Source organism: Ornithodoros turicata, chromosome 1 (genome assembly GCF_037126465.1).
Source record: "Ornithodoros turicata isolate Travis chromosome 1, ASM3712646v1, whole genome shotgun sequence".
NCBI lineage: Eukaryota > Metazoa > Arthropoda > Arachnida > Ixodida > Argasidae > Ornithodoros > Ornithodoros turicata.
The window spans coordinates 173,364,284-173,386,222 of NC_088201.1; the positions used below are offsets into that span (position 1 = coordinate 173,364,284).

The 21,939-nt window shown below is 45.2% G+C and overlaps 1 long non-coding RNA gene across 2 annotated transcripts in view; it reads right to left on the reverse strand.

Moving 5' to 3' along the window:
* Positions 1–6,721: 6,721 nt before the first annotated feature.
* The window catches only part of LOC135378803 (uncharacterized), a 52,282-nt gene continuing 37,064 nt past the window's right edge, over positions 6,722–21,939 (reverse strand). For both annotated transcript variants that reach the window (XR_010418581.1, XR_010418580.1), the window contains one exon: positions 6,722–6,788. This is a non-coding gene — a long non-coding RNA (uncharacterized LOC135378803). The remainder of the gene's footprint in view (positions 6,789–21,939) is intronic.

The following is a 21,939-nucleotide window of genomic DNA, read 5'->3' on the forward strand; positions in this document are numbered from 1 at the left end:
GATTTGAATCAGGCCAGTTGGACTTTCGCAGACTCCGGAGGCGCCAGTTTTGAAAAGAAACAAACAAACGGGGTTGATTAATTCCAAAGATTCCAGTCGCTGCTTTTGGCACTGGGATACGGACCATGCTAATCAGGCTTTCGGTAGACTCCGGAGGCGCCAATTTTAAAAAGAAACAAACGAACTTGGTTGGTGGATTCGAAAGAATCGATTCGCCGTTTTGGCCACTTGGATTCGGATTCACGAATCTCGAATCCCTGCCTAGGATTCTCGGATTCGGTCGGCACATCCCTAGTTACATGAGAAAATATTATAACTGAGAATGCCACTTGGAATGGTACAAGAGAAAATGCGAATTAACGAAAAATAAGGACTTTCTTAGTTTCCATTCTTTAGCATCTGTATCCAGTGCATTGTCTTATTCAGGAAACTTGAAGCAATCAATTGGGATAAGATAGTACGATTTTTAACGCATTTAAGTTTGGCATCAGTTTCACTACTCGAATAATTATTTACCTATTACCGGAGACTGCGTGAGCATGAAGGGCAAATGTTAGAGTTCACGTGCTTCGAACCTTACATATGACCATGCGAAACTTGCTATTGCGCTCCATTTGAACTGGGCCCAAATGTGCCGAACTGGACACCGTCACATTATGACATCGAGTCTGCTAAGTCTTAACATCAACGTTTAAATTTAGGTGCTACGACATGATAGAACCAACCGAACCACCCCGCATCTAAACATTTAGTAACCAAACCGAAACCAAACAGCTACAGAGAGAACCAACGGCTCACGGCAATAGTCTCATTATTCTTAGTCTTTCCTCAATTGACATTTGGTCCTCCTGTTTACTCTTTAGTCGTGACTGCAATCCACGATTCGGAAGGGAAACAAGCTGAATTAAATGAAAGGCTGCAATAACCGGGAAGAAAATGCAGTAACTTCTTCCATCCCGGTAAACCCCAATGCAGAAGGCTGACACACGTTGGGTCTCAATACTTAGTCAACGTGTAGAGATGGTCATCTATAATGTGGTATAAATGCAAACCAGGTGTCGGGGGAACTCGATATCGGGAACAAACAGGGCCTAGGGTCTGGGAAAGACGATGGCAGGTAACAAGCAGCTCGTTGTTTTCCGTCTCTTCCTTATGTCCAGGCTTAAACCTTCTAAGTAAGGTGCAGAAATAGCGCCATCAGTTAGCACACAAAATGTAAAAGTTACTGATGATCAATCAAAGAGCGTCCGTGCCAACTCGATGCACTGCTGCATTTCCCTGATATTTTTGTGGCCATTATACTACATCAATTAAAAATATCCGCGTGCATTTGTCGAACTCTTCTTGAAGGGCTTCTTAAAGCGCTCCGCAAATCAGCACACAGTGTGCTTGTTTGGTACAAGGACCACCGCTGTGTGGCTTTTAGGCACAGGAGCTCCATCCAGTGCATTGCGCCGTAGACGAAAGCGTGCTGGGCGAACGCGATGTATCCTGGACAGGTACAGGTCGTTTGTTTTATTTCGTGTTAGCGCCGCGAAGCAACTGTGGCTATGAGCGGCGTACAGACGTGGACAGCTGGAGTGAGGACAGCAGGAAGGAGTGGGGGACAGGGGTGTTAGTATGCGTCCTGGGTCGACTTCAGGGGGAACTGTGCCGACATTCGTCTGGAATGTCTTCGGAAAACCCAGGGAAAACCTCAGACGGCACAGCCGGCGGTAGGATTCGAACCCACCACCTCCCAGTCTTCAGCACGACCTTGGCTACCACCAGGTACAGGCCGTACGTCACAGTAAACATCAAGGCACACGTAACCTTAAGGACGGCGTCGGCTGTGATCAGCGGTCAAACCGTCTGTAAACAACGCGGTTTTTGTTTCTGCGCAACGTTTTGTATGTCTTTTGACCCGGTAATTATCCCAGTAAAACGCGAAATTTTGCACGTAAGGCCTCGTACTGTTGACGACCTCCGAAGAAATGATGACGACACCCCGTTAGACTCTCTGAGCCGATGAGACCTAATGAAACTAAGGAGAAATGGGCTACCTAGTTGCGGGGGAAGCACCGCATACTTTACGCTGGCAAAATACGTTCATCTTTTTGCGACGGATATATGTCGGTAAGCGGCAGAACGACATGTAAACAAAGTCACGTGACCTTAAAATGACGTTTTCTATGACGTCGGACCAGGACAAGATGACTGCTTTGCCAAAGGCACCCGTTTGAGGGTAGTTAAAACAATGGCGGGTATGTGTCACCCCCGTGCTTTAGGGGATGCTGGTCGGAATGTGAGTGACCCTTTGAAGGAGGAGGAGCGCTCAAGTGGATTCAGCTATATTAGAGGTAAGATCTGTATTATGTGAATCGTACACAAAGCTTTGTGCAGCAACATGAGAAACTACATGAATTTACGTGTCTCTTGCATATACAGGCTATCAGGCCATGCAGTAGGCAGGCGTCGAAAAGGTAGCACACTATTATTCCTCGCTTCAAAAGCGGTTTTCAGGTGCCAGAAGAGGAGTTACTGGATTTAGCAACCAAATATCGCAATGAAGAGAAAATCGTTATTCTTGTTAGTGGATTTTGTTGGGAGGAAACATAATGGCCGTGGAACAGTCGCATAATCAGCCGCAATCCGCCCGCGTGCGGTTCACGCCAGCGCTACCCAGCGCGAGAATCAAGGCGTTCCTGCTGTTCATTTTCACCATTCAACCTAGCCGGTTATTAAAAAGGCACCCTTCCCTCAAGATTCACTTGCCATCTCAGTCTCGACAGCGCTGTACTGTAGCAGTCGTAAGTAATTCTGGGTAATCCTATATGATAATACTGGATAATCCTACGGGACATGCAGGTGTAGCCGAGTTTAGGGAATGTGTCCCGCGATTCTCGGAATGTATTTCACCAGAGTAATAACAAATATCATTGTTATCCCAGTAACTTGGATACTTTCTATCGACTATGTATAAAGACATGAGTTGAACTTTTAAGTATAGGAGTTGCTGGGAAAATCCCATTAAACTGTTCTCTTAAAATACAAACTGCAGTTTGCTGCACATTAGCTGCTTCCTTTATTTTGGAGACATTTAATTTGTATCACTTACCCAGCGACAACTGGTAATAACCTATTCGTGTTCAGTACTCACCAACGTCCGGTAATGAAGCTCGGGCACTTATAGAAGTCGGGATAAGTGCCCATGTACCCCCACTTATACACTGAAGGCTTCCCATCGCTAGGAGTTGATTTCGGTGGTGCTACGTAGAGACAAGCTTCCGTATCCCTGTGGGTCGAGATCGTCAGCCTATATATTCCAGATTCGCCGGGGCTACCAATACTCTACATTAGAGAATATGTTGTAGCAAGAGAATTGAAACATACCAGGTAGCATAAAGGCACAAACGGCATTAGGATAACCGAAGTCATTTTAAATATTTCTGTTTGCTGAAAGATCCCAGGCATGCAACACAGGTGGCCGACTCACTTTCTTGGTCTCCAAAGGGTCCGTCTTACATTGAGCATGGGCTATTGCCAGAAAACAGCAGGCAGTGATAACAGCTGCCAGTAGTTGAAGCATCTTGAGCGTTCTTGTTGGTTGATGAATGCAAAACCTGGGAATGTCAATATTTATACCGGAGTTCGAGGAAGCTCGTTACAAGTAACTCATTGCTGTAACTAAGTTCCTTTTTTGTTTTGCTGACTTGTAACTTAACTCGGTAGTTTTGTATCGAGGTAACTTTCAGAGGAACTCGTTTGTTTTTCAGGTAACTCTGCCAAAGTAACTTAAATTTCAAGTTACTTTTAAGTTGCTTTTCAGCCACGTCCACATATTTTGTTGCTTTGTTTCAGGTTTTTTCATGTCATTTTTTGCAATCAAACGTGATATTCAATCAATGACAGCATTTTATTCAGGAAGTAAGAATCGCTGCTATTGAAATGAAGCTGAACCATTGTGCGCCCACAGGGAGTAAGATGCAAAGCGTTCGAATAGACCTCTACCAGAGAAACGTCATCATGACGTTGGTAGACAGGCTGAAACCAAGACAGATTGGAAGGAGGGGGCTGGGTCCCACAAACAGGCACTTGTTCGCTGCCTCCCATTGAAAGAAAAGTAGGACCGAAGGTCGCGTCCCTTTTAGGGACCACCGTAATCCTCTCAAGACCGTGGCCTTCGGGCGTGACATTGTTTATCTCTAGCTTAGAGGTTAATCAAACTCTTCCAAATAGACCTCTACCAGAGAAACGTCTTCATGACGTTGGTAGACAGACTGAAACGGAAACGAACCGGAAGGAGAGGACTGGGGTCCAAACTGTTCGCTACCTCCCATTGAAAGAAAAGTAAGTTCGAAGGTAGCGTCCGTTTCAGGGACCGTCGCAATCCCCTCGAGACCGCTTTCTTGCTCGATCTTGTTCACCTCTAGCTTCGAGCGTAGTTCAACTCTACCAAATTTGCTGCGCTGTCGAAGACTACGACATCATTTGTTTACAAACAGGGAGATATCTCCTGTAGAAGTGTGTGTTTTTTTTTTTTTTTTCGTGTGGAATTATTTTTCGCGTTTTTGGTGCATTCCTCCAAAATCGCGAATTTAAGTTCCCGCGAATAGCCTTGGCCACATGAGGGCGAAAATTGTGCGGTGTTCGACGCCATACCGTGACTGCCTTGACCCTTTCTACTCCGTGCGGAGTAGGCAGTTTAAGCAAGCCGCAGAATATTGTTTTATCCCACCAGGTAATATGTAAAGAAATGTAAACTGATTACGCTTTTGCTACTCCTACAAACGGCATTGCACTGTACACATATACCACTATACCACGAATCCGCAACATGTCCTTCCCCGTCTTCTCAAAAACCAGCTTGTATGACAGTACGACATCTCAACAGAACTGTTCAGTGCCCTGAGTGATAATGAATGAAAATGAACTGGCTGACCTGCACACGGCCAGTACTAAGGCCTCCTGCAGAGTCCTTAAAGGGACTGTCGCATCCGGAACCGTGGTTACGAATCCAATACCAACGTGTTCGGTACACTATCACGAGCTATTTGCCGAATTTTCTCCTTCCAAAACGGACCGGGCGATGAGGAATCGAATTTAAAAGATCCGGTTTCGTTTTGATCTTCGAAAGCGCCAGCGCCAACAACATCGCGTGACGCAAGGTGGAATCTGGCTAATCCGCTTTGAAGGACGCTGTCGTCTGCCGGCACGTCTGGGGCTGCTTTGTTTTTTTCCGGCACGTCGCCCGTATTCGCATGTGACACTTTCTAGTGACGCGGATACTATCTCTACGCTTGCATCCTTCGCGTGAGATGTCGTTTGGAAATCGACGCAGCGTTCCTGACTCCAGGAAAACTTCCTTCGAAAACCTCGATGTTTGATTTCGCACGCCAAGGATACAACTACAGCCAGACCCCAGACGAAGCGAAAGTTGGAAGCAGCTACATCACTAGCGGGTACCCAGATGAAGTAAGGAGTGTTCATGCTGTCCGTGTATGCTCCTCGCATTTCACCGATAATGTGTACCGGGATGAGAACATCGTGCAAGTGCAACTTGGATTGACACAAAAAAGGAACGAATTGAAACTTGACGCCGTTCCGACAGTGTTCCACGAACAAAGCGAGCCAGCAACTTCGACAGTAAGTCACAATGTCTATGTAGTTTCCCAATCGGATCTGTCACTCTTGCGCGTGAGTAACTTAGCAGCAAAAGACGAAATCGGTACAACGTAAGGTATCCCCTAACTTATGATTAATAACTAGATAAATAAAATACAATGAACAAGTAAAAGAACATGATGTCATTCATATGAACGTGTTGGCTTTTCTCGTTGTCGGACGCGTTATCATGAAACTTTCCCTGTTACTGAACCTGTGACTTTTGTGGAATGTGGTGGACATGATTGGTTTTCATGTGTATTACAGCTGCAGGCACATCGACAGGGTCAAGCGCAAGTGGTACGTACATTACTAAAATACATATAATATGTTTACAATTTTTGGACACAGAACAATTCGCAAACTATGAACCCCGATCACTAAAAGGAAGAACTGACGCTGTTTGTGTGCTGGTGTTAGAAACAGGCACCATATATACAAACAGTACCTGTGTCCATAACATAAGCGCCATAAACCACTTCCCAGTTTCCTTTTATCTCTCTGTTTGTGAACTGTAGGGCGGTTGTCGTAGCCAACTTGAGATGCACTTTTGACGTTCTGTGTTATAGAAGGACCAGGTGCTGCTGATCCAAGTCCCATCCATCCATGAAACGGCATCAAACAATGTACGTGTGTGCACGGCAATTTTGCTGAGAGACCTGGTTTTTACACTAATGCCTTTACGACGCCTCTGACAAATCAGGATCTTCCAGAACAGTGCTTTCTTCATCAAAGTTCAAGAAGTAAAGAAAATGACTTCATGGCTTCTACTGGCATCTCACAGCTACATGCCAAGACAAAATAACTTGAAAACAGGAAATGAAAAGAAAAAAAAGGTCCGTTTCAGGTCCACCCAAATCTTTGTGCAGAGGCTGACAACAACAACATTATTGTGAGATGATGAATGATGCTGATGCAGCGTTGAGATTAAGCCCTTGTTTCCTTTTTTGCAATGCTATACATTACTGCTGGTTAAATGTAAAATGATGCACCTACCTCCAGACATTAAAGGGGCTACCAGAGATGTAGTGTCAATTCAACAGAAAAGCTGCATGTTCTACGAGGCACTGTCACATAAGCATTGGCCAAATTTGCTGTCCTGTGAGCTTCGATAGGATATGCCGTAGATAGTAAGAGGCCTCTTACTGTAAAAGGGAGGTGCATTATTGGAATAGTGGGGTCTGAGGCATGAGGGTCATTTCAGGATGTACTAACCCTTCCAAAATTTTACACTTGGTTGCGGCCAGAGATCAATCCAGATCCCCCCCCCCCAACACCCCGAGTTTTTTTCCTGTGTACCACTGTTATAATGAAACCGTCCAATTTACTGTCCAACCGTCCCGTTTTCATTGCAATTGAAGTACTTACAAAACTGTTTATTTCATTTTTTTGATTTTTGTGAGTCCTCGCTTCAGATCCCAAGGGACATAGCCAGTGTGGTGCACGTAGATAACTGTCTGTGCATAGCAAATAATAAATATCTGTGCGTGAAGAGTTCGATGTGGACTTGTGCGATGGCTCTTGAATGGACAACACTCCTTCAACACAAGATTTATTCACATTTGCGTAACTTATTGCCTGTCATTATAATAATTATTATAATACATAGACAAGAGGTAATGCTCTGACAAGGATCTCTGAAGTTACAGTCTTGAAAGCTGTTTTCAAAACAGTGGTGCTAAAAAAATGGATCAATTGCAGGTATCAAAATTTGTTTTGCTGTATCAAGGCAGAACAATCTTCCGTGGGAATGACAAATTGTGGACATTCCCAGACAGATGTATCACTTACTATGATAATGAGGTGTAAGTGTACCATTGGTGAGTTATGAAACGTTACTTGAAATTATTTGACGTGTTATATCCCTCACATGCTATAATACTGCCAACGATAAGAAGCATTACACTACCATTAAAAGTACAACTGTCACTTATTGCTCCTGCCTATTCCCCTGCACTTCTCGGAATTACTGTGGTAACACAGATTCTGTTTCACACTTCTCAATTGGAAACTACGCAAGTCTATTATGGTGTAGGTGTGAACAGGAAATGAGGCACACAAAAGATGATAGTCCTGATAGGACCAGGATGGAAAAACGTATGCGAATCATGCGGACGACACACCCAGGTATCTGTCGTCTGTCTCTCTGCCCAAGGAATCTCCAAACTCAGCTTGTAAACACACAATAAGCAGTGAACCTGACGTAGCTGTAAAAAGAAAGGACACTTTCCTAAACGCGTAGCACAGTAATTTCCTGACAATCATTCTAATTCTAACCCGGCTCTTGAGTTGCACAGTTGGTTAGAGCCTTCGTAACTTTCATAGGGCATTCGTCGTGTGTGCAAACAACGACGACAACTACGAAAATAAGGATTGCTCGACGTGCCTATCTATCGTGGGCACAGTAGGCGAAGGCTGTGATCGTCGCTGCAATACTGCAGTGGATACACCACCAGAAGTTCTGGCCGATGACAGAGAGCTGGGAACAAATTGTGATGCGCGCGTGTGGTGCGTGCCGTCATTGCACAACTCTGCCACTTCACTAGCACTGCAGCATATAGGCACTCATCCGGTTCCTGGGGAGCACAGACGCCGCACAAACACTTGGATTGTTTCCTGCGTCGTAGTGTGAATGTCACGGGATTAAGTATTGTATTAAGTAAGTAAGTATATTAAGTAAGTGGTGCTGAGGCTCGTTCTGTTGCGCTAACGCAGCTGCGGCACGTACATCACCAGCGACTTGCAGAAGAAGCGGATCCGTCGAATATGGGCCGTCATCAAACATGTATATTCGTCACGGGAGCTATTACTAAAGGCATTTTAACAGCATGATTCGCCACTTCCGCGTTCCGAGTCCGCCATCTCCGTATGTGCCTTCGCCTTCGTCTCCCTGACCTTGCTCATGCAAGCTGCAAGCCGCGGGGACTCCTCTGGCTCGCCGCGTTCCTATTGGTCAGATTCCTTGTGACGTTGCTAAAGATTCTCAGCAGGGAGTTCCGCTTGACGACCGCATCCGTCGTCTGCTGTAGCGCCGCTTACACACGAATTATGCAAAAAGTATTCCGTCGATCGGAATGGGACTTTCGGAGTCATGGTCAGTGAAGGACGGGGAATCTCATTTCACTGTGGTTCCGGAATCGATCTGTGGTCGATGCGACTGTCCCTTTAAAGGTCATTGTACAGGGCCTTTCCTCCCATGTCTGTGTGGAGAAGAAAGGGATTGACCTAAGACGTCGCCATCCCCATGAACAACGTATGTCTTAGTACGTTCCGAAATATGCCCGAGTACTGACGGCGGCTCAGTATGCAAGAGCAAAGCACTAGCGGAAATCCCTGTCGCGAATTTAAGTTCTCGCGAATCACTCCTCAAACCAGCTTTGTTCGAAAACGCGAAAATATTTTCCACGCGGAGAATAAGACATCTACAGTATTTGCGGCGCTGTCAAACACTATGGCGTCATTTGTTTACAAATAGTGAGAGGTCTATCGGTGGACATCAACGAAAACGATCTAAGCGTGTTGCACTCCTCCGCAGGCAACTCAAGGTCTAACTCAACTGGTCACGCGCGCTCCACCTGAGTATTGCTATTTTGTGTTCAAAGTAACTTGGAAGTAACATTTCAGGCTGAAGAACTTCGTTATTAACTTAGTTAGCAACTTAACTCGTAACGAGTTATTTTTGTGGGCAACTTCTCAATCTGTGATTTATACTGTCTACACTAATTAGCAAGGCTTGTTTTGCCGTATCACAATAACGAATTCGTACATCAGTTCGGGCGAAACGAAATAATTAATTTAGTCAGGCGATCATCACAATATCGAACCATAAAGCAAATTATACGAAGCTGAAGTAGTTGCATATATTCCCTGCGAGAGAATATTGGCCTGGCATATAACCCACACCAAAAATGGTACTTATGCTGTTCAGATAGTTTTTTTTTCTCTCTCTCTCTTAACCTAGGAGTACATGAAACGCTCACCGTGACGAACGCTTGAACGAAACGGCATGCTATCTGGTTGGCGTCTCCTGACGACCAATTTTAATGACGGTCAAAAGTCTCATTACGACAAACAATCATTTAACCACAAAGGTCGCATTACGGTGGAGACAATAGATGGGTCAAATGATCTCACTCGTGTGGTGGCGCCACTGGTGGCTAACGAAGAAGCGCGAGAGCGCGTACTTCGTATTCTCATTCTGGACTTGGCTGCGTACTGATCACAGCATGTTTATTCCCTGCATCTCATGTCATAGTCATTAAACGGTTACACACCCACGGCTATCTCAACTGGCGACACCACACAGGAGTATACAGGAGTGCACAAAAGGTAATATGGAAGTTACCCCTATGGAACAGTATCGTATTCCACTGTTGTTCTTGTGATGCATAGTGGATGATGTTTTGTGTCAGGTCCATAGTAACCCGATACCTAACTACTCTCATTGCCTGTTTCACAAACGTCCTGTGATTGCGCGGTTTCGACAGAAACAGAGCTTGCAGTAGAGGGACAGGTTGCCAGATTTCGCCTATTTTTCGCCAAATTATCTACTTTCTCGTTGTCATGGCTGCGGAATTTAGGCAGTGGCGAGTTGACTATTTTCTGGCGGCGTTTGTGGATACTTTTAGGCGTTACACTTGACATCTTGTGTACGTAACTCAGGAAAATTTTCCTGGCAACACCTCATATCAAATACATCGTGCCACTGGGGAAAACCGATTTCCATATTCACATGTGTGGTAACAGCTGGCACGGAAACGCAGTTTTGGTGTGGTGAGCGAGGTCGATTGAGCACACTCATTGTTAGCTTCCATCACTATTGAAGAGTGGCTCGACCGGAATGTTCCTCATGCAGTTAATGATTTACGTGTCAGATCGAGCGGCGAACCATTTTAGAATCGGCATAGGCTCTATGAGCTCTCCAAATCATTTGAGAGCGCGACGTGGCTGTTCACAGGAACAGGCCACGGCAGAAGTGAGTGTGACAGGACCGGTGAAATAATCAAGCACCATGCCACCACACTTGACTTGCGTTCGCCCGAGCAAGGTGTCATCCAAGGGTCACAAGTTATGATAACGTGCTTGCTAAAACGCCTAAAGCGCGTCTATTTGCTCCATGTACGCTGAGAACGTGGATTATTTTAGAATGCAAAAGAAAAAGGAATGGGTAGATCTATACCGCATCAAAGTGGCATACAAGGCTCATATGCATTGCAAAGCAAGACATCGGAAAGTGTAGGCCGAGAAACATTCATAGCTCGTGCCGTAGACAGTTGTACATATTTTTTTCACCTCTAATGAGCATTATGATTGTAAACGACGACGACAACGAAGTTTCAATAAACCTCGCTCGTCCACGCATGACATGGTGGCAGCCACTGATCTCGATTGTAAAAGGCTGAATCGCGGATAGGGAGCGCGAGCGTGAAGAAACCGGCCGCCATTTTACTGTACCCACAACAATCGCCGCAGCGATCATGGCAACTTCTTGCAATTACGGTCGTACCAATTGTACTGGCAAGGATACAGGGCCTAAATTTATACAGGTGAGTCATTGTTTATCAAGGAATAAATAGGCGTCCATTCTGTATGTTTAGTTGACAATTATGAAGTGTTTTTTTTGCCCAAAACGAGCACTGGATGCAGGTTGCTTGATCGCTCTTCCGACGTTCAATTGGGCACACTTGCATTTTACCCGGCGGCAAATACAGTTTGAGTGCATAATATGCTTGGGAGAACGTGTTACACTACACTGGTAGTGTTGTCATCAATATATGTGCGAACACTCGAGCGCTCTTCTGCATGCATTGCTAGCATGGTACACGGTGTTCTCTACGGAAGCGAGTGCACATTCATTTCTTTGAATTACCTTCGCGCACAAGTTCGGTATTACGTCATAATGAGACCAAGATTGTCACCCTTTTTCATGTAATGATATTGTTTTGTGCCTTGGTTTGATTTGTGAGAAAGAATCCTACGTAACGGTGGTGTGGCGCCACTTGAGTACAGGCTTTGTGTCTGAGCTAGGGTGTACCCTGTTACCCACTCTTAATAATAAAACTTTTGAAATCCACGCTAAGAAATCCACCCTTCAAATTCCAATCCTTTCAAATTCAAACTGTCAAAATAAATCACAATGGGTCTATGCAGTCCAGTGTTAAGCATGGTTTTACGTGAGAAAATCAGTGTTTAAGAAGGTCACACTCCAGAATAACGAGTCTTTATGCAATTCTGTGTGGTATTCAGCATGTATCTCTCAATTATTCATTAATTTAATTAAGTTACAGGCGTAAATAACTACGCGTATGAATACTAGGAAAACAACGCTTCAGATGTTCGGCCGTTCGGCTACCATTGGGGACGAGGCTATTAGAGAAAATGGAGTAACGACGGAGCTGTATGGTGTTGCGTGATGTGCTGCATAAAAAGGATAATCACTGCAAGCTCTAATAAAGCATATGTTTCTTCTGCCGATTTCGTCGGGTATTTTTCAGACGTGTAACGACTTGGTGTGCTAACACGCGCGTGTAACTTATGAAGGAATTCATTGGTGAAGTGGCATTGATGCAGTCGTAGCTGCTTTGGACAGGCAATATCTGGTAGCGAAAAATGTCCACGATAGGCAACATATAAAACGTACCGCAAAACTGCTGTGTCGACCATTTGTCACGACGGTAATCACGTACATCACGGTGAACATCATGGAAACGTCTCTTGCTTTCCTCGCCCTCGGCCTACGAAGAACCGCTAATGTTACGTTTGATAAGCGCCGCGAAAAGTGGTTTAGCAAGGTAAAACTGTGCCGGGAACGCCGTCACATGAGGGATGTGTTTAATTAAATCACAGTGAAAGATAGCAAGGGAATGTTACTGGTCATGTAGAAAGCAGATCTCGTTCACCAACATATCAATGGATTGTTTAAATAGTGTTCCTGTCAATGGACAACTGACGTTTTCGTCCCGTCTATACTGAGCAATGTTGGCCCAGAGCTTGGTTTCTGGATGCCACAAAACACTTCTCGCCAATGTGGTGCACTGTGACTCAATGGGGCATTTACAGCTCAGTGTCATTACCACATGAGGCAAGTTGGCTCTCTCAGGTGCAATCACTGCAGTGCTGTAGAAGATCCAGAGTATATTCTTTGTCATTGCGCACACTACTGAGCTTTCCAAACTGCCATTTTGAGATCTCAATAATCTGAACTCCTGCCCCTCTCTCTAAAATTTCTTGGCCTATGGCTAAATCGAGCCCACGAATGCCTGCTCTCGAAGCTCTTGTGGCAATTTTGGACTCCATGGGACATTATTTCCTTCTTCACACCACAAGCAGCTATGGGGTAGAGTATCGTCCCAGGCAATGAAACTCTCTGTCCATCTCAAAATAAAGTTGATGAACAGCATCTGCAACTTCTGTGAGGTGGTTTAAACCACTCTTATAACTACATGATACAGACAAAATACAGAAACCGACACTTCCTCAGGTAGGACCTAAGGAAGCGTGGACCTCCATGCGAAACCTTGTACAAATTAAACTTAAACAAAAATCTTCAGTGTCGGTTTCTGTATTTTGTTTATGCGGTCTACAGGACTTGACTCCCCTCTTCGTATATCAACCACATGGTATGTGTAACCTAGGAATGCTGGTATGTGGGCGGAGTGACTAGTTTGCCACAGTACCACAAATAGGAACACAAATGGCTGATAAATCTGCTACAGAATCTGGGCCAAGACGATGAGCACTTGGAATCATCACAGTTTTCAATACCATGCAAGGAAGATCGAGTAGAGTACCCTCAAATTTTGTACTACTTTTTCTGAATTACTTGTAATTATACAGCAGCTACATAGGCAGCAGTTAAAATGCTACTCAGAATTGCCAAAACTTCATGCCAGCACTCAATTCTTTTCACAAACTTTGGTTTGTGATGTGACGAATGTTTCGGTGACTTCCATAGGCCCGGTTTTACCAACTCGGGTTAACTGAACCAATATCAAGGGTTGCCAATCCTCGAACAGACACTTAACAGACACTTCTTTTTTCCATCGGTGATGTGGTGAAGCACATAGTTTAATGACCGTTCATCTTAGTTCAGATGCTGAAAAGGTTGGTGAAACTGGGTAGCCTTTGTGTTCTGGTGCTGTGCAATGGTTTTTCGAGGGCTTCAAACTACAAAAAAAGGTTAGTAATAAAAAAAATTCTTGGCATACCTACCTACCTACCTACCTACATATATGTCCTGGACAGCATGTAAGAAACTCAACCGAATATAAATGTCATCATGACATTGGTAGACAGACTGATACCGAAACAAATCGGAAGGGGAGGGCTGGGTTCCACGAATGGGCACTTGTTCACTGCCTCCTCTTGAAAGAAAAGTAGGACCGAAAGTCGCATGCTCTGTCAAAGACCACCATAATCCCCTCAAGACTGCCTTTTTGATGCGAACTCGTCCCCCTAGCTTTGAGCGTAGCTCAACTGTACCAAATTGGTGGCACTGTTGAACAGTATGACGTCATTTGTTTTTACGATGGACAGTATGATGTCATTTGTACCGTTTCTAAGGCACTTTGTACGAGGGTTTTGTATGCCAGCAGTGTACTGTCTGCGAAAGGTAGTTTCCGTGTCCACTTCAAGAAGACAATTTTTTTAAGAGGCTTAGAGGATGCGTAACTAATGTGTGATTCCCACTAAATATCAGAAGAGAGGTCCACACTTAAATACCTGAAACCCTCAACTCAATTAATTGTAGGATCAAAATTACGTGGGAATATATTGAGGTTTGTCTCGTTCACAAAAGACATCATTGCACACTCTGCAAAGTGCATCGGTCGTTGCCATGGCCTACATCAATCATAGATGCTGCAAACCACTCATTGAGCATAGTCAGTCCGCCGTACGCAAAGTGAAAAGCGTCATTGCCCATTGTGAACATGGCCATGCAACAGTGCTTGCGGCTTCGCATTTCTCACTAGTTTCTTTCATCACTTTGTTATGAGATGACTAATACTTTGTCAATTCAACACTTGGAACTTTGGAACAGCTTTGCAAGGCATATGTACTCGTATGCACTTCCTTTAATCGCTTCAGGAGTATTTCTTCCGTAACATATCTCAGCAAAGCAGTATGTCGTGTAGGTAACACAATTTTGGCACAGTAGTTGCTTGATATGTCCAACAAGCAGAGATATCAAATCTTTGTGCCAGAATGGTGTGCCACGCGTCCGTGTAAAGACGAGTCGCTTAGATGGAATAGGTACAGCATCTTGATGTTGAATGCAAGAAGTTAATGTTTGACAACATATATGTCATGGGTTAAATAGAGCAGTATATCATACACATCAGAAGAATGTCAACACTTCAGTGCTTTACCTTTACCTGTTATTCCAATGTTTACTCTCCCTTCTATTGGAATTATGTATTTCAGAATCATTTTTGTATTACTGAATTTTAATTTGGCAATCCTTTCACATGTCTTGTGATAGACAGGTTAGCAATGTAAGCAGTGTTTATGTGCCTCTCACAACCTGCATCTTTATGCAAAAGTACTCCAAAAGCCGGGAGACGACATAACTAGACAAAAAAAGTAGAGAACTCCAACTTAACATAACAAAATAACAAGGTTTACTCAGACGTTTCATCCGTCATGCGACGGACATCATCAGTGCCAAACTGAATGAGCGATTGCACAACCGGTCATTATTTAAGGAGATGGGAGTATTGTTCGGGGAAAGGCCACGGTTTTTCTTAAAAACCGAGGGGTCACTGCGTATGTTCCGAGACTCTAGAAGCTTCCAGTGTCCCCATCTTTGTTCTCTCTTGTTATGTTAAGTTGGAGTTCTCTACTTTTTTGCCTGCATTTTTATGGCTGAGGGTGTTTTTGTGACAAGAAGGCAAGGGTGCCGGCAACATGGCTCATGTTCACAAAATGCAGAACCAGAGACACACACACAAAAAAAAAGTATAGCATAGCACAGTCCCAATCATTTTGTCGTGTCCTTTTTGATGTGTCGTCTGTTCTACAGTTCTTTTTTCGTGTGTAGTTTCTGGATTTTAAGCCCAGGAGCAGTTGCTGTAGAGGATGCTGAGAACATGTGAAGCATACATTTTCTCATTCTCACATTATGCTGTAAGCAGTGTGAAATACAACCCAAAAGGAATTTAATGAGAGACAACTTGTCATCAAGATCAGTGTGGGAACATTGCAAAGGAAAAATAATTCTGAACCATAATGGATTCCTATCCTATTTAATGGTACAGTATCACATGAAAGTAATCCAAATAATATTAAAGAAGTAACCGTGCAAATTATCAGTCAAACATTGAAGCTGGCTGCAGTACACTACAATGTGTCACATGTAACAATATCAGTGTTTCCAAAACTCACACATAAACCTTAGGGAGGCCGCAATAGTCAAAGCGGGGGTTACACCAGTTGGCGAAAAGAAAAAGCAGACGAAATGAACGCAATATGCGACAAACCCAAGGAAACTATCACGCTACAACTGCAATATATTCAAGTTGTTTTTAAAAAATAGAAGTTAGTTCAGCGCACAGATGTCAGCTGTCGAACACACAGCCATCCCGAAAACTATGCCCATCTTCGTTGATGCACCCACGAATCCACAGGAAGATCGCCGAGGCTTTCCCACTCGGATTAAGTATCTGTACCTTGAACTGTGAACAGTTTGGTGTACACTCCAGAAAACGAGAACAGCTGAATGCCGATTTCATGGGCGCGGCCATGCGAGCCGACAAGGACAGTTCAACAGAGGAGCAATTTGAACGCGAATGTGGCGCTAGTGGTAGGCGCAACAATTTGCACTTCAACGAAGTAAATTGACCAAAAATTAAGCAGCGAGGATGCGTGCTTGGTCATTTGTGATTATTTGGGCCTGTAATCCAAATCACGGTTCAGAAAAGCTGCTAAAAATGCCGATGACTCGCACAAGAAAAACGAGTTTGCAATGTTTTTTTACCCGTTGCGGTTCAAGCGAATATATCTTTTTTGTGCTTCCTTCCTCTTTTTTCTTTCTAGTTTTTTTTCTTTTTCTTTTATTGTTTTTTACTGTTGTCGGTTCGTTCCGAAGCCCTATCTTGGAAAGCTGCTCCTGTTTAGCTTCGGTATAAATCGGAATGTGGGGGCAGGGGGAACAGTCCACCGCTCCTCGAGTATTCACGGTGCTGGCTCTGCCCCCCCCCCCGTACTTCTCAATCTCTAACTCCATGTCCAGCAGTGCTCTCCTTCAGGTCAGGTCAGGTCAGGTCAGGTCAGGTCAGGTCAGGTCAGGTCAGGTCAGGTCAGGTCAGGTCAGGTCAGGTCAGGTCAGGTCAGGTCAGGTCAGGTCAGGTCAGGCCAGGTCAGGTCAGGTCAGGTCAGGTCAGGTCAGGTCAGGTCAGGTCAGGTCAGGTTAGGTTAGGGCTCGCTCCCCCTTGCCGACTTCCGAGTTAGTGCGAGCGAAGTATCTCGATAATGGAAAATCTGAAACGGTGCACTAAAAACAAATGTCACCTCTGTGGATAATAATTTGAAGCATATAGATGAAGGATTCATCTCATATCTAAACCGATTGCCAGCAATTCTGCTCTTTCTGTTTCTCGAAGAAAGAAAAAGAGCTTCACACATACACACACACACAAAAAAACATCTTAGTGAATTATGCAAATTAGAATGCCAAAATACCTTGCAGATAAGGTTTTCCTCCACTCGTGTACGCGTACGTGCGAAACTAATGCACACATAGTCCTATAGTTGTTCTATTTTAAAAAATCTCCATTAAAATAGCTACGACCACGAAGTATGCGTTTTTGGCACCCCGTTTATTTTGTGTGTGTGTGTGTTTCAGCTTGGAGGGGGGGGAACTTTTATAAAAAAAGTCACGAGAGCACGTCATTTTCACAGTTGAGTTCTACGGGCGCGTATCTTTTCCAAGAGAGACTATAATGACTAATAAGGACGACTAATCAATTAAATTCATTAATTAACTCTAATAAGGACGTCTTGAACAAAAGCCAGATACCGATATGCGAGACTGTCCTAGTTAAAATCCACGTTTAAAAATTTTGAAACGCGTACGTGTATTAAAAAATCAATCCTTGAATTTTGACATGCAAATGGCCAAAACCGAAACCGCGGCAACCACGTTTGGGGTGGTGGTCTTCACGATACGGGATCTGTATGTGATACTTCTGTAAGTCAACTGCGCTCGCAACTATATTGTCTTGGCTCAGAAACCGTATGTTTCTGGAACGTAGAGAGGTAAAAAAGGAATCACACAACACGAATATACTTCAAGTACTCTTCTCCTTAGGGAAGCGAGGAAGCGAAAGATTCCTTGACTCTACGTTGCACTAGTGTCAGCGCGCTGAGCGGTTGAGCTGGAATTGGAATTAGAATTGGAAATGAATAAAAAAGAATGATAAATATTACTAGAAAGAAAAAGAATGAAAAAAGCGTTATCTGGGCTGATCGAACTCGGTTCACTCGGGAAATTGTTGCACCGACGACTGGCGCCACGTTCGAACTTACCTAAAATTGCTCCTCTGTTGAACGGTCCTTCTCGGCTCGCATAGCCGCTCGCATGGCCGCTCGCATGGCCGCGCCCATGAAAGCAGCAATCAGCTACGACCGTTTTGTGGAGTGTGCACTAAACTGTTTGTAGTTCAAGCTACAGGTACTTAATACGAGTGGGAGAGCTTCGGCAGTCTTCCTGTGGATTCGTGGGTGCATCAACAAAGATGGGCATAGCCTTCGGGATGTCTGTGTGTGTGACAGCCGGTGTCTTTCTCCGTCTGTTACGTCGCGAGACAACTGAGATCACCGCCTGTGCGCGCTCAGGAAGCTTGAAATCTGCCCTGATACGTATACAGTAATATACACCTTCAATATACGCTGATACATATACGGTCAATAAATTGGGACTTGCTCCACGGCAATCTTTCTCGGAGTTCACAAGAGACACTGTTTGTGGATTTATGCCTTACATTTAATCTATCGCATGTCGTTCCACATCCTACCCGAATAACTCATGCCACGCAGTCAACCCTTGACTTGGTTTTAACCTCCCATCCTGAGCACATCACTTCTTTGCATGTCACTGATGGTCTCAGTGACCACAAGGCCATTTTCTAAGATATCTCTTCAAGTAGTCCAAATGTTCATAAATTCAACGATAAAACCATATACGACTATGCTCGATCTAACTTCCAAGCCATCAACGAGGGTCTTGAAGCTCTGTATGAAAATTCATTTCATGGCACCTTGCCTCACTCCATTGAGGATAACTGGTCCCTCTTTCGTGACAACATAAACTACCTTACCGAGTACAGTGTTCCAAAGATAAGAGTGAAATCCTATGATCACAATCCTTGGTTCACGAAAAGTCCTAAAATCTTGCTAACCAAGAAAAAGCGCTTATTCAGGAAAGCAAAGCGTCTTGGCGACAACGTATCATGGGCTAAATTTCACTGTGAACGGGAATACAGGCGCTCGATCAAGGAAGTGAAACATAAGTTCTTTACCATCGACCTCCCGTCTCTCTTGACGAATAAACCAAAACAATTTTGGAAAATCTTATTTCCACCAAAATCCCACTGTATCAGTCTAACTGACACCCGCCGACAGCGACTGCGCCAACGCTTTCGCTTCCTTGTTTTCATCCGTTTTCAACACTGATAACGGGTACACCCAAACTCCATTATCAGTAATCGCATTGTCACCTATGGTCCCCATTCATATCAGCACTCATGGCATTTGTAAAATCATTGAGTCACGTAAGCTGTCGTCGAGTGCTGGTCCGGACTCTATTAACCCGAAGGTTCTATACAACACGAGATCTATTTCCAGCAAGATTCTATGTTGCATATGTAGCGGAAGACGAAGAAGACGGGGCCGAAAAAACGGCACGGGCAGTTCGGCTGTGTTTGTTCTGAGACTGAGCTCGGCGCCGGTCGGTCGGCTTCTGCAGACGATTAAAGGATATTCTATTCGTTACATTTTGGTGGCAGCGGTGGGATAGACGCACCGGTCACCGATATGACTACCCCGGCAACCCACAGCAGTTCTCAAGCTACCGCCTTCGTCCTCCCGGCTCCGTATGATGGCTCAACCGACTTCGGGGACTGGATTAGGCAGTTCGACGCCTGCGCCACAGCGAATGGGTGGACTGACGCGCAGCGCAAGGCGTACCTACCGACGTGTCTTCGGGACAGGGCTTTTCGCGCTTTCACCCACCTCCCGACTGAAGAGACACAGGACTACGCCACCCTGAAGGCCTCACTCTGCGCCAAATGCACGTCGCCCGCTACTCGGGATTTGGCGTCAATTACCTTCCGCTCACGGACATATCTTCCTGGTGAGCCGTACGATACGTACGCCTATGACCTCCTGGATCTGTTCGCGAAAGCATACCCAAATGTGCCCACGGCAGCTGGCGATGCGATGACACGTGACCAGTTTATCATCGGGCTCCCTACCCCTCTCCGAGAGAAGTTACTGCTGGTGAAGCCTCCAACGCTCGAAGCTGCTCTGGAACACGCTGTTCGAGTTTCCTCCCTCTGCAACTCTTCAGCTGCTGCGGTTTCAGTCACGCCGAGCCCCCCATGCTGTGCACTCACGTCACGCCCTTCAGCCTCACTCCATGAGCGTGTGGACGACGTCGCCGCGGTGCCGTACTTGCGGATCAACGGAGCATTTTGCTCGCGACTGCCCCAACGGCCGATACGGCAACCGTCGCAACGCCTACCGGGCACCCGTGCGGCGGGGAAACTAGAGTGTGTTACCCGCACCGGCCCTCGGGTAACACCACACGAAGATAAAACATGGGCCACAGCCTCGCCTCCTCCACCGCTAGACCTGCAGCGGTACGGACACCCCCTCCTAACTTTGCAAGGCCTTGTTCAACGTACCCCGACGACGATGCTTATAGACACTGGTTCGGCCGTCACTATTGTCGGACACCACTGGTGGGCCACTCTTCCCGAAGACAGACGGCCAGCACTATCGCCCGGCGCACCCGATGTGCACGCCCTGAATGGCGGTTCCCTTGACGTACGCGGAACGTGCACAGTGGAGATCGCCGTGGCCGGTACTTCAGCAGAACACCCGGCGCATGTCGTGGATGGTATCGCACATGATTGTATCCTGGGCATTGATTTCCTTACACTACGTGGTTTCCGCTTGGATTTAAATAAAGGAATTTTGGAAACGTGCTCCGCCCCCTGCCGTCTTCCGCTACACATATTTACTCAGTCACTCCAAGATTCTGCCATACTGCAGGACTGGAAGATGGCGAAGATTGTCCCTATTCACAAATCAGGCAGCTGCTACATCGTTAATAACTACCGACCCATTTCACTCACTTCTATAGTATGTAAAATTCTCGAACGCATACTCCAACGTAGTTAAGTACCTTGAAGAAAAATACTTCTTCTATCACTTGCAGCACGGGTTTCGAAACCTCTTTTCATGTGAAACTCAAGTAGTCAGTTTTGTTCACGACATCTTTCTCCACGCGGACAATAATCATCAGACTGACGCCGCTTTCTTAGACTTTCGCAAGGCCTTCGATATGGTGCCGCACTCTAAGCTTCTATACAAACTCTATCTGCTTAACCTCGACCCGTATGTCGTCCATTGTATAGCTCAGTTTCTGACTAATCGTACGTTATTTGTTACTTGCAACAACCACCTATCCCCAGATGTACCTGTGCTTTCTGGTGTCCCTCAGGGTTCAGTCCTCGGCCCTCTCCTTTTCCTTATCTATATAAATGACCTTCCTTCAGGCATATCTTCCACGATTCGTCTCTTTGCTGACGACTGTGTAGTGTACAGGCAAATCCTCTCTCCTTCTGACCAACTAACCTTACAAAGCAACCTTTAACTAATCCGGCGTTGGTGCAATGAGCGGCAAATGCCTCTGAACATTGCACAGTGTCGCATTTTGTCGTTTTCTCGAAGACGGGTCTCCTGTCTTCCTCCCTTCCCCTACACTCTAAGTGATATCACATTAACCCGAGCAGATTCTTACAAATATCTTCGAATTCACCTTTCCTCCAACCTAACTTGGAACGAGCACATCAACCACATAATAACTAACACTTCTCGCTCCCTAGGCTTTGTAGACGCACCTTCAGGTTGGCGGGCTCCATCTTAAGCTCCTAACCTACACGGCTCTTGTAGGAAGCAAGCTGGAATATGTATTACCTATTTGGGACCCTCCCCAAAAGTATCTCTGCGACGCCCTAGAAGCCATCTAGAATCGGGCTGCCCGTTTCATTTCCAACGACTACAAATTCGATC